Here is a 15,814-nt window from a genome sequence, read left to right as displayed (position 1 = left end):
AAGCTTTACTGTAGAACTTACTAAGTTTATATATATGTATATATATATATATATATATAATATATATATACATATATATAATTACATATATATATACATATATATTACATATATATATGTACATGCAGCTACTAAGAAGCGCAAATCTGAAAGATATTTTTGATAATTTTGTGACATATATTTGCTTTTGTGATGGGTTATCCCTTTATACATTCGATAATGTAGTATAAACTCTAGTCGTTTCTTTTTGCTAATCAGTAGCCATTTACAGCTGTCTGAAAGGTATGCGAGGCTGTGGGTATGGCTTAGAATTCGGCAAATCCTGTTTTTTTCTTATACTTTGTAACAAAGGGGACAAAAAAGCATGGGGCTGGGCGCAAAGGTATAGTCCGGGTTTCAGCAATGGTGTTGGTCAGAGGGGACAAAGCAGAAGGCTTGACCTGATGTGGTTGTGTTAAGTTCCTGGTACATTAAGCAGATGGCATTAAACCCTGCACTCATTTTAACGGATGTTCCAGGTTTCCAGGCTAAGAACTCTAAACTACCTTGAAGTTCCAGGTGAAACTGTGTGCCTTTCGCAAGGACAGCATCTGCTGTCAGGATAGATCAAGATAATCAACTTCCCTGTGGCCCCCAAGGCCAGCAACCCAGCAATCTGACCCCGGTGGGTCCTTCCCTCAGCTGTGACTCGTTTGCTCCACGCCCTGTTTTTCCTTCTCCCTCCTATGGAATGTACAGAAAACTTTTTTTTTTTTAAAGCAATGCACAAATACACTCAACAGACCCTGCTCAGGGGGCCTCGCCTCCGCGGTGACCCTTGGCCTGGCCGGAGGCTCCCGATCCCAGGGCGCGGACAGCTGGAGGCTCGCAGCTGCCGGGTCTGGACGGACAGATGGACGGAGAGGGGCGGGGGCCAGGGCAGCAAAGGCCAGGGCTGCTGCGTCCCTTGCAGCAGGGACCCCCGGGCGCTCACAACAATCCGGGCGAGTCCCGGGAGTCTCAGCCTGCACCCCGGGGCGCCGACCAGCCCCCGCCCCCACCACCCGCAAAGACCGGGAACGGTGGCCGGGTCCGGAGGCACAGAGGCCGGGCAGGCGGCTAAGGGGCGTTCACAGGCTGCGAAGCACTGGCTTGGGGGTGGGGAGGGGGGCTGGCTTCACACCGTCCCGCACTCACGGCCGCACTCACCGAACCGCGGGGCAGATCGGTCCGGGAAGCCGCTGTCAAGGCGTGACCCGGAAGCAGAAGCGGCTCGCATCAGCCCCGGGGTTTACAGCGCAAGCCGGCCGAGTGCGTGGGCGCCTGCGCGCAGGCCAGTGTGAGCGAGCCGAGTGCGCCTGCGCAGACTGTGGACGTTGGTGGGTTCTTAAAACTTTCCTAAGGAGCTGGACGCGTTCCCCTGTCGCTGCTTATAGGACGTGGGCGCGATCGCTAGATCACTCCTAGCCTCTGGCCTCGTGTGCTGGTCCAATGGTGGAGGAAAATCCCGAATTTTAAGCCTATTCTTATAAGTCTGCGTCTGTGTGGACCAGGGCATCCCACTAGTCTGCCTCCCAGAGTCTGTATTTGCAAACAGTCCTGGCACCACATCCCCACCGTCTTCTCTGCTTAGCATCATCCATTTCAGAGTACAAGCGTCACATAACTGACAGAGCAAGCTGCTGGTGACTGCCTCTCAATCTTTTTTTTTTTTTTTTTTTTTTTTTTTGGTTTTTCGAGACAGGGTTTCTCTTTATAGCTCTGGCTGTCCTGGAGCTCACTTTGTAGACCAGGCTGGCCTCGAACTCAGAAATCCGCCTGCCTCCGCCTCCCGAGTGCTGGGATTAAAGGCGTGCGCCACCACGCCCCGGCTTGCCTCTCAATCTTGATCTGAGGAAGCCCAGCTTATTTGAACCACTGCTCGTGCTCTCTCTTCTCTCTCTCTCTCTCTCTCTCTCTCTCAGAATTCACCCACTACATAACAAAAGCAGGTTTGCACCTGTACACAGCAGAGGGTCAAAGAATCTAGCAAGACGAAGTACTGTAACCAGGAGGGTGGCAGCCACCTCTCTTCGGAGGTTCTGGACCAGCTCTAGTTCAATGACCCAGCACATAAGGAAGAGTACAGGGTTAGGGCATTGGCTTTGAGACTGATGTATTTCACTCGATTTATCCAAGTATTATCTTTCTTGAGTGTTGGCTGTAATAATACTTAAATATCCTTCTATTTCTAGAAATTTTGATTTTAAGTACAAAACAAAGTCTTGCTTCCCAAATGCTTTCTCAGTTGCCCAAATTCAAACCACTATATAGCTATCATCATGGTACTATACTACAAAATGGAACTTGAGAGCACTTCATTATAAAACTGCAAAGCCTACATTGTCTGTTCTTTTTTTTCTTCTTCTTCTGGTGCCTCCCTCCTGAAGAAAGATAAGGACAATAACGATTCTCAATTTTAAATTTTAATTTTTTTTTACAAAAATATCCAAACATACAGAAAAATTAGAATAGTAACATGAAATCTTTATAACATTACCTATTTATAAAACATTGACTTCTTGTCACATTTAAAATCTAATATTTGAGCTGAGCAGTGGTGGCGCACGCCTTTAATCCCAGCACTTGGGAGGGAGAGGCAGGCAGATTTCTGAGTTCGAGGCCAGCCTGGTCTACAGAGTAAGTTCCAGGACAGCCAGGGCTACACAGAGAAACCCTGTCTCGAAAAACCAAAAAAAAAAAAAAAAATCTAATATTGTTTTTGTCCTTTTTTCAATTTTATGTTGTTCTTAGTTTTCTTCTTTTTTAGACAAACTATTCAAAAAATGTCTCTAATTCCTGTTGCACTGGGGATTTTTTTTTTTTTTTTGAGAAGACAAGTTTATGTCCTGATGATTGCTCTCCTTTCCTCAACGCAATCCCCAAATTTATTGAGCGGTAAATACTAAAGCTTTTAGATTATGAGAAGAAAAATCAGTATTTTCTAAATGTGTGAGTGATTGCATGTTGCTAGTGGTGATAAAATAGGCCACCCACCCAGGTTGTCTTGAGGTGTTTGGAGACTTTGCTTGAGATTTGTTGGGATTTTTACTGAGCGTTTACTTCCTAGGGCCTCAGCTTTTCGGGGACAGAGATGAAGTGTGGTTCCTTTTCATTAAGGATTGGAAGACAGAGGGTGATCATATCAACAAGGCTTTTATGTCCAAGGTGCATGGTGAAGAATAGTTCTGCCCAAAACGAAACCAAGAGCACATAGACAGAGAGCTGTTAGAGCCTCAAAGGGGGGACTAGTGTGCTGTTGACTCCCGCCTGACCTGCCGCCCAAATATTTCCTTCTTCTCAAGCAAATGAGGTTCTTTGGCACCAGAGAGTTTGAAAGGTGTTCCCTGATATTGTCAAGTCAATAACCACATTATCATTCATGCTTGTAAGCGGGAGAGAGCCGCAGCTGCAGAGAATGAACCTATCAGAATTTCCTTGGACCAAATTTGGGCCACGTAACAGGCAGGCAACACGGAGTTGCCTACCGCCTAAAAAGCAGTCTAGAGGCATGGGGGAACCAGAAGGCTGAAGTTAGGGACAGACTAAGGAAGCCTAAAATTCACAGTTTATTGTAGACCAGCACTTCCGTGTCTCTCAAATTTACTTATGAGGGCTGACGGGAATCTCCAAAGAATAGTTAAAGGCCTCAAGGGGGAAAAAAATCAGCTTTTACCATCTGTTGACCTTCCAAAGAGCAGCCCTCTGCATTCCAGCATCCTGCTTCCTCCTGCGTTTACACAAGCAGATGAAAGAGCAGCAGGCTAACAGGGAGGAGAGCTTTGGTGGTGAGTGGAAGGAGATGTCATAATTTAGGAGAAAGCCGAAGGCTGGTGGCCACCAGCCATGGGCCCCATTGAGGGAAGGAGAGAGCAGTCTTGAATTAATACCTTAGCATGAAGATTTGAGAATAGGACTAACATTTTTAGATTAGAAATATTCTAATTACTAAATTTAGACTTCCTCCCCCCCCCCCCATCCCAGGAATTTTCTGTAAAAGATTGATTGTTAGAGAAAACAGTAAGGTCTACCTACTTTTCCGTTCAGGAACCAAAGAAGATAACCTAACCCTAGCTCCTAGGTAAAACATTTGAAAAGATGCTAACAGCCAAAAGAACAAATTCACATTTTGACCACACTCCATGACCTGTGCATTCCACATCTGCATCTCACCCCCATGTGCTCCTTGTACTGACTTAATTCTGTCCTTTCTAGTTTGAATAGAAGCAATTTAGGAGGTTTTTTTTTTTTGGGGGGGGGGTTGTTTTTGTTTTTTTCTTTGTGTTTTTCGTGCTGTGTATCCCATAAGACTTTTAGGTCTTCTCCCCACATGTTAATTCCAATTCTGCCCTTTAGAAGGGCCCAGTAGATGGTGTTAACCGCCAGAACAGTCTAAGTAGTGTTTCTATTTTCAGAGCAGGGCATAAACTTGAGCTGGAAACTTGATAATGCTGTCATGGTTGTGCCCACTGCTGCTAGTGGCGATCACATGGCTCGTCAGTATCCAGACCGTGTAGAGGCCATGGGAGTGAACCAGCGTACAGATCCGATGTCTTGTCCTTTAAGCCACGTGTGTTAATCCTTTTGGGAGTAAGACAAACCATCCACCCTCTCTTATTGTCTCCAACTATTTTCCTGACTTTATGCAGATCCTCTGGATTGACAGGAAACTGGAGGAGAGGAATTCTGCGTTGCAGGCTTCTAAGTGGCAGCAGAACGCCTTTCCCAACAGTTTTCTGGTCTCTGGCCAAACTCGTCAAAAACACCCTTGTCTCAGACCGCCTTCTTCAGGGTCACAGGTCTGATGCTGGTGGCAGTTTTTCCCATGTCCTTCCTAGAGACAGGTAACTTAAATGTAAGGAGGAACTTTTCCCAAATGCTCTTATCACCTAAAGAACAGAAACCAAAGGAATTTGAGATACTCTTAAACATGAGGGAGAGAAGAGATGGGTCAAAATTTACAGGATAGAGTGAAAAATTGGGATCCCTGTGTCACCCGCTATCTAGCTAGTTGGGAAAGGAACTTTCCCCCAGTAATACAATAGCATAGTTTACCTTTTTCTGAACTTATTTAATGTTTAGAGTTGTTGCTTAATGTAACTTTGTTTGAGACAGGGTTTCTCTGTGTAGCCCTGGCTGTCCTAGAACTCATTTTGTAGACCAGGCTGACCTTGAACTCACAGAGGTCCTCCTGCCTTTGCCTCCTGAATGCTAATGCAATTCTTTAGACATAACACCATGTAAGCACAGTAGGAACCAGCATTTCAACTCTGAGCAAGTTGCATTCTCTATCTCCGCCTCAGTTTGCTGACCCATACAATGGGATCAGAGAACACCTAATCCGAGGGTTAGGGTCACAAAACTTAGGCCATATTTGTGAAGATAAGTTTTATACGCTGAATAAAGCTGTTCTCTGGTCTCTACTAGAGTCATCTGAAACTCAACTGAGAAAAACACCTCCGGAAAGTCAGGATATTGGGCAAGCTTGTAAGGCATTTTCTTTTCTTTTCTTGTCTTGTCTTGTCTTGTCTTTTCTTTTCTTTTTTTTTTTTTTGGTTTTTCGAGACAGGGTTTCTAGACCAGGCTGGCCTCGAACTCAAGAGATCCGCCTGCCACTGCGTCCCGAGTGCTGGGATTAAAGGCGTGCGCGGCCACCACGCCCTCCCGGCTGGGCGTTTCTTTGTTAGAGATTGAGATGTAGCGCCATCCCTAGGCTGGTGGTCCTGGGTGCTCTAAGAAAGCAAACCCCAACATCTTTCCCCACCAAATGAAACCCTCCCGTGCTGGGAATGGATTCCTCTGACTGAGTTGTTGTCTAAAGGGGCTCCATGGAACACCCCGAAACAACCCCCCAGCCTATAACCAAAGCCATTGATCCTTCTCTACAAACTGATGGCAACTCCTTATGGCTGAAGACACATAACTCACTGAACACAGAGAAGTCTACCTGCTTCACCCCTGCTGACTGGTACTCAACTCACTGAACACAGAGAAGTCTAGCTGCTTCTCACCTAGAGCCTTCACCCCTGCTGACTAGTGCTCACGGTACCAGAAGGTCCTCTGCGTGCTACCAAAGGAGAACCGCTACAAACCCTTCCATCTGCAATGGTGGATGCAGGAAGTGGTACTGATGCTATAGTCCTGTTCCCCGATTGGTTCTTGGTCAATCAATAAAGATACCAGGGAGGGGGGCCAATTACTGGGTGGAAGGAAAGAGGTGGGACTTCTGGATCATGGGCAGGCTAAGGGATACAGGGGGAAGTGACAAGCTATGTGCAATCTCTGGAGGAGGGTGTGTGTGTGTGTGTGTGTGTGTGTGTGTGTGTGACAGGCCACTTCCCTAGGTGGAAGAGTAGAGACAACTAAGCAGAGGGCTGTTTTGGGTTTGCTGAACAAAGAGATGGTAACTGAGCAACTGAAGTTGAGGGCAGATTTAGGATGCTGAGCTAAGAGTATTAGGAGGGGCACATTAGATTCGGGAGATTAGAAGCACCCAACAATTAAGGCAATAAGGCGGGTTGAAAATAAGCTTGTGTGTGTGTGTGTGTGTGTGTGTGTGTGTGTGTCTTTATCAGTGGATCCGAGGGAACGAGGGTGAGGCTGGTAGTAAGGTCCGCCCGGAGCTTAAAGCGGGGTAGTAGGAACTACACACAACAGGTGACTGCCTGCAAGACATGCTGGTACAACACACAAAGGTTGTAGAAATGATCAATGCATATCTGATTGGATTTAAGGGCCACTTCATAAGATGGAATCTATGCCCTGTACCACCCCATGGCCAAGAGCCTGAGACTAGACAGACATACTACAGTCCTAGAGAAAAACCAAATGTATTGTTCTGCTAAAGGAATGTTCTGGCGTACACATATCAGTGCCTCGGCTATCAACAGAGAAGCTTCCTCCTACGGGAGATTGGAACAAAAGTAGAGATTCACAACTGGACAATATGCAGAGCGAGGGACCTTGGAACACTCAGTCAGTCCTCAATGGGATGTTCTCCACTAAATCCCTCCCCCTCAGGGCTCAGGAAACTGCAGAAAAGAAGGTAGAAAGATGAAAGAGCCAAGAGGTATGGAAGACACCAGGGATCCGAGGACGTCTAGATACAGGATGATGGATGCAACTAAGAACTCAGTGACTGTGGCAGCACGAACTGAGCCTGCGCAGGGCTGTGAAAGTCAGGTGGGGCTCCAGTGTTGGGAGGAAAGTAGATACCAGCCCCCATCCCTAACCTAGAAGCTATCTCGGGACAGGATACCCACTTGGGATGATAAAATTAGATTTCTGTAATAGAGTCTCATTGGGTACAAATAACACTAAGGGCAAGACCCATGCTCAGCCGCAGATGGCCAAAATGAACGCAACATACCTTGGGAGGGTTTTGTCAGAGTGCTCTGTCTAGGCTTTCAATTGTTAACTGTACACATGTTTTACATATATATTATGGTTTCCAAATTTGTTTTTATGGGTTTTCAGTGTGTCTGAATATATGTGTGTGTGTGTGCGCGTGCACCTCTGCATCTGTATGTCTTCAGACACACCAAAAGAGGGCATCAGATCCCATTACAGATGGTTGTGAGCCACCATGTGGTTTCTGGGAGTTGAACTCAGGATCTCTGGAAGAGCAGTTGGTGCTCTTAACTGTTGAGCCATCTTCTCCAGTCCCTGTATGAATTTCTTATGCCTTTTCTTTGGATTTTTTTTCTTCCTGTTTGTTTTGTCCTATTCAGGTTTGTTTGTTTTTAATCATATGTATTTATTGTGATTATCCATTATTATATATTTCAGTTTTTTTTTTTCTGAGAGAGAGTTGGGTGGGTAGATAGGATCGGGGAGGAGTTGGGAGAGGGGAAAATGTAATTAAAATATACTATATGAAAAAAATCTATTCTCAAGGAAAAAAATTGAACATGTACTTAAATATGGTCACATGGAAAAACAAAAGAAAAGCAGGCTGAGCCAGACATCAGGTACAGCAAGCAGCACCCTCCTCAGCCTCTGTGTCAGCTCCTGCCTCCAGGTTCCAGTCAGGCTTGAGTTCCTGCCTTGGCTTTCCTCACTGGACCATGTAAGTCAAACAAACCTTCCCCAGGCTGCTGTGGACTACAATGTCCATCACAGTGATAGTAACACAGCTAAGACAGTAGGTATATGTCAAATGTAAGGTAATCTGAACTACAGAAAAGTGGCCTTTCAAAGACAGGGATGAGAGACTGTCTTCTCTAAGCTGAGAAAGAAAGAGGCTCAGAGATCAAATCAGGGAAAAACTGAAAAGGGGATTTGGGAACTAGAATAGAGAGGAAGTTGGAAGAAGCTGGCACTCAAGCTTAGACTGAGTTACCCCACTGGTGCAGAGCAATATTAGTGTGCAGCTGGAGTGGCTCCCAAGACGCCTCAGGATTAAACAAGGGCGTCTTTCAGACATCGCCTGAGGCAAACACCCTCTCAACTTTCAAATGCTTCATCTTTTTGCTTTCCTTTTCATTTTCTCCAGAGCTCAGGAAAAGTCATGAATTATTTGTTTGTTTGTTTGTTTTTTTAAATGAAAATTGCCTTTATTTTTTCCTATAGAGTCCCAATATTTTCCACTACCAGACATAATTTTAAAACACTTAGATCTTCATAGAGAAAGAATGCTTGAGGGATATTGAAGAAGAATTACAGTAAAAACTCAATTACCGGCTTAGCAATCACAGAAGTGGATGCTTACAGTCAGCTATTGGATGGATCACAGGGCCCCCAATGGAGGAGCTAGAGAAAGTAACCAAGGAGTTAAAGGGATCTGTAACCCTATAGGTGGAACAACAATATGAACTACCCAGTACCCCCCCCCCAGAGCTCGTGTCTCTAGCTGCATATGTAGCAGAAGATGGCCTAGTGGGCCATCAGTGGAAAGAGAGGCCCATTGGTCGTGCAAACTTTATCTGCCTCAGTACAGGGGAACGCCAGGGCCAAGAAGTGGGAGTGGGTGGGTGGGGGAATGCGTGGGGGAGCATGTGGGGGACTTTTGGGATAGCATTGGAAATGTTAATGAAATAAATACCTAATAAAAAAATAAAAAATATAAAAAACCCTCAATTACCATTGATGATAATATTGAAATAACATATATGTGCTACATTTTTCCAAGAACATAATCCTTGCAGTTTAATTATTTGGCAAACACCAAAGCGAACGAACGCTTGCAGGAATTTTTTTTCCCCTTGTCTATGGAAGAAAAATGAGAGTTGAGATGCCCATTTTCTGGTATGGTTGACTGGTTTACACCAGTGGTTCCAAACCTTCCCAGTGCTTTAACACAGTTCCTCATGCGATGACCCACCATTGTACAATTATTTCATTGCTACTTCATAACTTGTAAGTTTGCTACTGCTACAGTCCTAATCTGTGGTCCCTGATGGTCTTGGGCCACCCTTGTGGAGTCAAGACCCACAGTTTGAGAAGATTTGGTTGAGACTAATGTGGAGTGTCTTAGTAAAGACGAGACCAGATTGCCTGAAGCAGTTCTAGGAGCCTGAAAAGTAAATTCGGTGGAGCCTTTGCCACTTCTGATAGGAACAAGTCTCCCCCTAGAGGGCAAAGAGAGTGTTTGTTCTTTCCGGCGTCTTCCCCAAAGTTCAGTAATTAGTACAGTCCTTCACTCCTTGATTTTTTTTTTGTTTTGTTTTGTTTTGTTTTGTTTTGTTTTGTTTTGTTTTGAGACAGGGTTTCTCTGTGTAGCCTTGGCTGTCCTGGAACTCACTCTGTAGACCAGGCTGGCCTCGAACTCAGAAATCCGCCTGCCTCTGCCTCCCGAGTGCTGGGATTAAAGGCGTGCGCCACCACGCCCGGCGACTCCTTGATTTTATTCATTCATTTATCCTTCTGTCCTTCCAACATGTACTTATTAAATGCTATTACTGATGATATTGCCAAGAACAAGATGAACATACCCTTAACTGCAGGGAAATTACAGTTCCATGTAAGAAATAAGTACTACAAAACCATTTGAATACCTGCAGAGTCACAACTGAATGGAACTGAACTCCACTGCACTGAACTCCACTGCAATGCCTGATTGGAACTCCACTGCAATGCCTGATCGGAACTCCACTGCAATGCCTGATCGGAACTCTACTGCAATGCCTGATCGGAACTCCACTGCAATGCCTGAACTGAACTGAGGGGCACTCACTGGACCACCCTCCCCTCCTGACTCACTCTGGGCTGCTCCTGAGTGGCCTCCCTTTCCTGTCCGTTCCCAGGAGAGCTGGGTGATACCTGTCTCTGACTCCGTCTGTCAAATCTTTCTCTGATTCGTCCCTTTATCTGCCACTCAATTAGATATCACTTTCAAACTGGGCTGCTTCCTTTTACAAACTAATCCTTCTTCATGGGGGTGGGGTGGGGGTGGGGTGGGGATTAAAGATGAGTACTACAGGTGTGTCTGGACCCAGACAGAGGGATTAAAGGTGCGGATTCCAGCAGGATCACATAGGTCTTTGAATATGATCCCTTTCGAGAGTAGCCATGTTGCTGGATTAAACCTCCTCTACAGTCAAGAGACAGTTCCCTGAGTACAGATCTGGAAGATGGGTGGGAAAATCAGATTCAAGGCGAGGAGAAGGTTCAAGAGGTAAAGCTGAAGCAGAGAGGCCAGAAGGGACAGCAGATGACCAAAATGGATACCAAGAACAATAGGGAGACTCCAGTCCAGGGGGAGACTTGGCGGACAGGTTAGAGTTTCTGACCTGTGTCTCCAAAGAATGGGAGTCCACTGCTGGGTTTTAGGTAAGTGAGTCACCACAGCAGCATTTTAAAGAGATTTATGTACTTTATGTATATGAGTACACTGTAGCTGTCTTCAGACACACCAGAAGAGGGCATCTGATCCCGTTATAGATAGTTGTGAGCCACTGTGTGGTTGCTGGGAATTGAACTCAGGACCTCTGGAAGAGCAGTCAGTGCTCTTAACCGCTGAGCCATCTCTCCAGCCCCCACACCAGCATTTTTAAAGGGTCACCCTGGCTTCCTGAAGAAGAATCGTTTACATGTGCAGCAGAGCAAGGATCAAAGATGTGACAACAGTAGCCCAAGTAATCTAGGCAACCATGATGGAGCTGGAGGCGGCTGCCACGGAGATGTGGGAGAATTTGCTATATTTTAATGTCACAATTAGTAGGGGTTGGTAGTGACCATAAGCAACATGCCCCCTTCTCTTCCCAGGCCCTTGTGTGCTCGTGCCTAAACTAAGGAGCCACTTACAAAGCTAGGGTAAGAAGAAGACGAGTTGAGATGATCCTGGTGGGTTGAAACAAGTCTGTTTCATGGTGGGCTCATCCACCTCTCACTGAAGCTCCTACTGCGCGCCGAGGGCAATGCACTAGACATTGATGCATACCAAGTGAAGGCAGTCTAGGATTCTTATCCTTGAGACACCAGCCTACTGGAGGCTGTCGTGCCATTGATGTGTTATGTAATGAAACAGACAGCTGGGGACAGTCTTGGCACCACCCCGGAGCTCAGTGAAGACTTTTCAGGAGGGATAATAAGTAAGCGAAGTTTTGAAAAATTACAAGAACCCATTAAGAAAAGTGGGAGGTTTTTCTTCTCCCCCAGAAAAACAAATCAAAATAATTTTAGAGCTAAATAGATTTCTGTCATCGTGTGTGTGTGTGTGTGTGTGTGTGTGTGTGTGTGTTTGAAACAAAGTAGCCCTGGCTCTCCTGGAACTCACTCTATGGACCAGGCTGGCTTCAAAGTCAGAGACCTGCCTGCCTCTGCTTCCCAAATGCTGGCACTAAAGGCATATGCCACCATATTTTGCTGGGTTCTCTCGTTTTAATGAAGCCATTAAAACACTGTACAGTGAGAAATGCTGGGCTGACTCCATGACAGGCTTCAAATGGCAGTTCAGGAGACTAGGCCTAAGAACTGGGCAAGTCCAGTCAAGTCAGTTACTAGAAAAAAAACCCAGGCTTTAGGCAACTAATCAGAAACTGCCCTGCCACCAGGAGTGTCCCCACCCTCTGGCCTGAAGCAAGGGCAGTGGGTCAGCAACTGTTTCCTGCCGCCATGCTGCCGTCATGGTTCTGGAATGTCCCTAGAGATGGAGCAAGATAAAGAAAGGTCACCTACCCCGGAATTCCCCTAACGTGCTTTGAATTGGGTCTGTGAGCTCACTTGGCTGTCTCCATCTTGGAATGGGAGACCCCTGCATGCTGGACTTCTGCAGAGTAAAACACTCTTTGCTTTTCCATACTGCTTGTGTCTGCGGTAAATCATTTCCCACACGTGATGAACCCTTACAACAATATACGTATTTTTAAAAATCTTCCTAAAAGTAAGCAAAGTGATTCACAATGGAACTTTTGAACCCAACCCCATCTCAAAGCAAAGGAAAGCTTCAACTTTTCCAATTAAATATAAATGTTACATTGTCACTAAAATACAAGACAATACAAGGTGCAAAAAACTGCAGAGAGCCGGGAGGGCATGGTGGCTCAGGCCTTTAATCCCAGCACTCGGGAGGCAGAGGCAGGCGGATTTCTGAGTTCGAGGCCAGCCTGGTCTACAGAGTGAGTTCCAGGACAGCCAGGGCTATACAGAGAAACCCTGTCTAAGAAACAAACAAACAAAAACTGCAGAGAAAGCAAAAGAAAAAAGAAAAACCCCACCCCAAACCAAACAATTAACCAGAACCAAACCAAATCAAACCCCAAGAATATCCAGGAAAGCACCAGATTGAAAAGCAATGAGGAGGGGCCTGTATTACTCAATCTTTAAAATATGCTAAGCCTTCATAATTAGATGGGTATACAGTTGCTTCATATGAAAACATACAGTGTCGGAGTAAAAAAAAAAGTTTAGATATCAGTTTGAAGTATGTACACATTTACTATGTAACAAAGATATAAACCAGAAAGCTTTTAAAATAAATTATTTTGGGATGTCTGAGTACCATTTGTGTGTGTGTGTGTGTGTGTGTGTGTGTGTGTGTGTGTGTGTGTGTGTGCAAGCATGTGTGTGAGTGCACACGCACCAGGGCTGGTAGAAGAACGATCCATGATCCCCATGGGGCAAGAATGAAGTCAGGTTCAACATGACTTGGATAACCAGTGCTGGTTCAAACTTCTAGAGTCTGATACCTGGAAGTTTATTGTAAGCACATTTAAGTACAGTATAATCTAGAAAAGAGTTTCCTGGTGTGAAATCCCCTATGCACAAGGAGGAATGGTTACATAGAAGCTCTTTTCAGAGGACATGTCACTTCCTCCATAAAGATGGGTTCTGGAGATAGGTAGGTTGCATGTGTCATTTTAAAGGCCCAGGGAAGGATCTGGTGTGCTCTCTGTCATACAGATAGCATAGAGATCATCTGGGCTATTCACCACCTCTGGTCCTGGTTGTGGGAGCTTGGGGAAGCCCCTGGTCACACAGATAATGCAAAGGTCATCTAGACTACTAGCCATCACTCGTCCTGCAAATGGGAGCCCTACAGATAGCACAGGTCATCTCTATTAACCACCTCCATTCCCAACCTTCTGGGTAGGAAAATGGGTTACACATCTTTTTTTTTTTTTTTCTTGAAAAGACAACTCGGTGTATTTAATATTCCCACGGTCCCCCTAGTGCTATCTTTGCGCATAGGGACCTTTGTCCTCCCCAATAACTATTTGGGGTGGGAGAAGCAAAGTAGAATCCATAGTTACAACATATACTAAGATAAACCCTGTCTAGGTCAGTTAAACAGTATAAGCAAGAATGAAAACCCTCCAGGTCCTAGACGAAAATGTGGGTCGATCTCCCTAAATGATCCACGGGGTGTTGGGCAAATCATCTCCATGACTCTACATCCAAAATCAGCAGAAGGCTGCTATGACAAAAATTTAAAATTTGCATGACCAGAGGACTTTTAGAAAGGCCAAATGGAAAATGCTCCAATGGACATAGTATTTGCACCAGACACCACAGGGGAAGGCTAATTTCTTTAATGCCAGAGCAACTCCTGGAAACAAAGAGACACAAATATAATTGAAAAAGTAGCCTAAGATACAATTTCAAAAGTCAAGTATTTAGACCTTTAAAATAGTCTAAAAATTCATGCAATTTGATTTTTTTTTTGAGACAGTTTTTTCTTTTCCTTTTTCCTTTCCTTTTTTTTTGGGGGGGGGGGCGCAGGGAGGTGTAGCTTTGCCTATCCTGGAGCTCACTCTGCAAATCAGGCTGATCTCAAACTAAGAGATCCCCCTGCCTCTGCCTTCTAAGTGCTGGGATTAAAGGCGTGCGCCACCACTGCCCAGCCATGCAATTTGACTTTAAAATATGAATACACACTTAATTCATTCAAAGCAAAAAGTGAAATTATATTAGGTTGACTGATGTGTAGTTTCTTTTGGTGTGGACAAAACTGTAGCTGTAGATACCGCATTTATGTAGCCAGTGATGGCTACTTTGTGAGTTTTTCTTTCCTCTAACCTTTCAACCCTCTAACACTAGATACCAGAGGAAAAGGGATGACTTTATCATTAGACTACGTCCTGCTGATGGGGTCATTGACTTCTTTAGGTCAAGTTTGATCTCTGCCTGCAGGTTATCTAATTTCTTCTTTTTCTTCTTTGTGCATGATGCACAACTACTTAATGAACCTTGACCAACAAAATCCATGCAATGCAAAGGAAAAGGCCAGGCCAGAAGTTTCTTGGTTTCTCCTAGCAAACAACATTTCTTCTTTTTTTATTTTTGTTTATTTATTTATTTATTTGGTTGGTTGGTTGGTTTTGTTCTTTTGAGACAGGGTTTCTCTGTGTAACCCTGGCTGTTCTGGAAGTTGCTCCGTAGACCAGGCTGGCTTCCAACTCAGAGACCCCCCTGCCTTGGTCTCTAAAGAACTGGGATTAAAGTTGTGTGCCACCACTACTCCTCTCAAATGATAACCTTTCAATGAAAGTGACATACTTGAGAGACAAAAGAAGACCTGTTGGAGTTCTTTAGGCAGGAGAAAATTTACAGTGTGTAGAAATTTGAATCAATATAAAGGGAGAAAGGTGATACATTTTGATGAAATATAAAAATATTTTTACTTTTTAGTCTCTTGAAAAGATATTAACTTTTTAAAAGAGAAACTAGCTGAGTGTGGTGGTACATGCCTGTAATCCCAGCACTTGAGAGACAGAAGCAGGTGGATCTCTGTGAGTCTGAGGCTAGCCTGGTCTATAGAGTGAGTTCTAGGACAACCAGGGCTATCCATATATTGAGACTTAGTTGGAGTTTTATGGCACATAAATGAAATGTGTATGATAACAAAGGTGCAAAAGTTATAGGAGCCATTGAAAGCATACTGACTCGGGGTTCTTGCACGGTGGGGATGAGAACGAGAGCTACAGTGTGTTCATATACATAAAATAAATAAATCATAAATATATAATATATATTAAAAAGGCAAAAAAAAGGGCCTGGCCTGAATCACAAAACCCTCTTTAAACATAAACATGACAAATGGAAGAAGGAAGATGCAGCACAAGAGCAATCCGTATTAATATGTACTGAAGAGGCTTTGTTAATATCAGGCTAATAAATGCCAGCACAATGACTATTGTCAAGATTGCCTTTTTTTTTTAATCTGTAAATCTAGTTTTACAAACTAGCTTTATATTTTATCTTTTGTATTTAGGGGTTTTGTCTGCACGTCTGTGTGTGTACCGCGTGTGTGTGGCCAGTGCTCAAGTCACAGAGGTCAGAAGAGGCCATGAGATCCAGAACAACTCTGGAACTGGTGATGTTCTTTCCGAGGACCCAGGCTTGCTTCCCGCCACTC

The 15,814-nt window shown here is 44.7% G+C and overlaps 1 protein-coding gene across 10 annotated transcripts in view; it reads right to left on the bottom strand.

Annotated features, from left to right (window-relative positions):
* Asb8 (ankyrin repeat and SOCS box containing 8) overlaps positions 1-15,814 on the bottom strand; it is a 31,460-nt gene that overhangs the window by 9,662 nt on the left and 5,984 nt on the right. For 2 of the 10 annotated variants that reach the window (XM_021183202.2, XM_021183205.2), the window contains exon 1: positions 1,189-1,277. The exons of 6 other annotated variants lie outside the window; for them this stretch is intronic. The gene's annotated coding sequence lies outside the window, so the exon portion shown is untranslated. Of the gene's footprint in view, positions 1-784; positions 1,001-1,188; positions 1,287-15,814 lie in introns of those variants that run through there. 2 more of the 10 variants (XM_085831587.1, XM_029470154.2) reach the window with 2 other exon arrangements.

Source organism: Mus caroli, unplaced genomic scaffold (assembly GCF_978045245.1).
Source record: "Mus caroli unplaced genomic scaffold, Mus_caroli_1 scaffold_16, whole genome shotgun sequence".
Taxonomy (NCBI): domain Eukaryota; kingdom Metazoa; phylum Chordata; class Mammalia; order Rodentia; family Muridae; genus Mus; species Mus caroli.
Note: the sequence above shows the minus strand (reverse complement) of the source record. Positions and strands in the feature narration are given on the sequence as shown.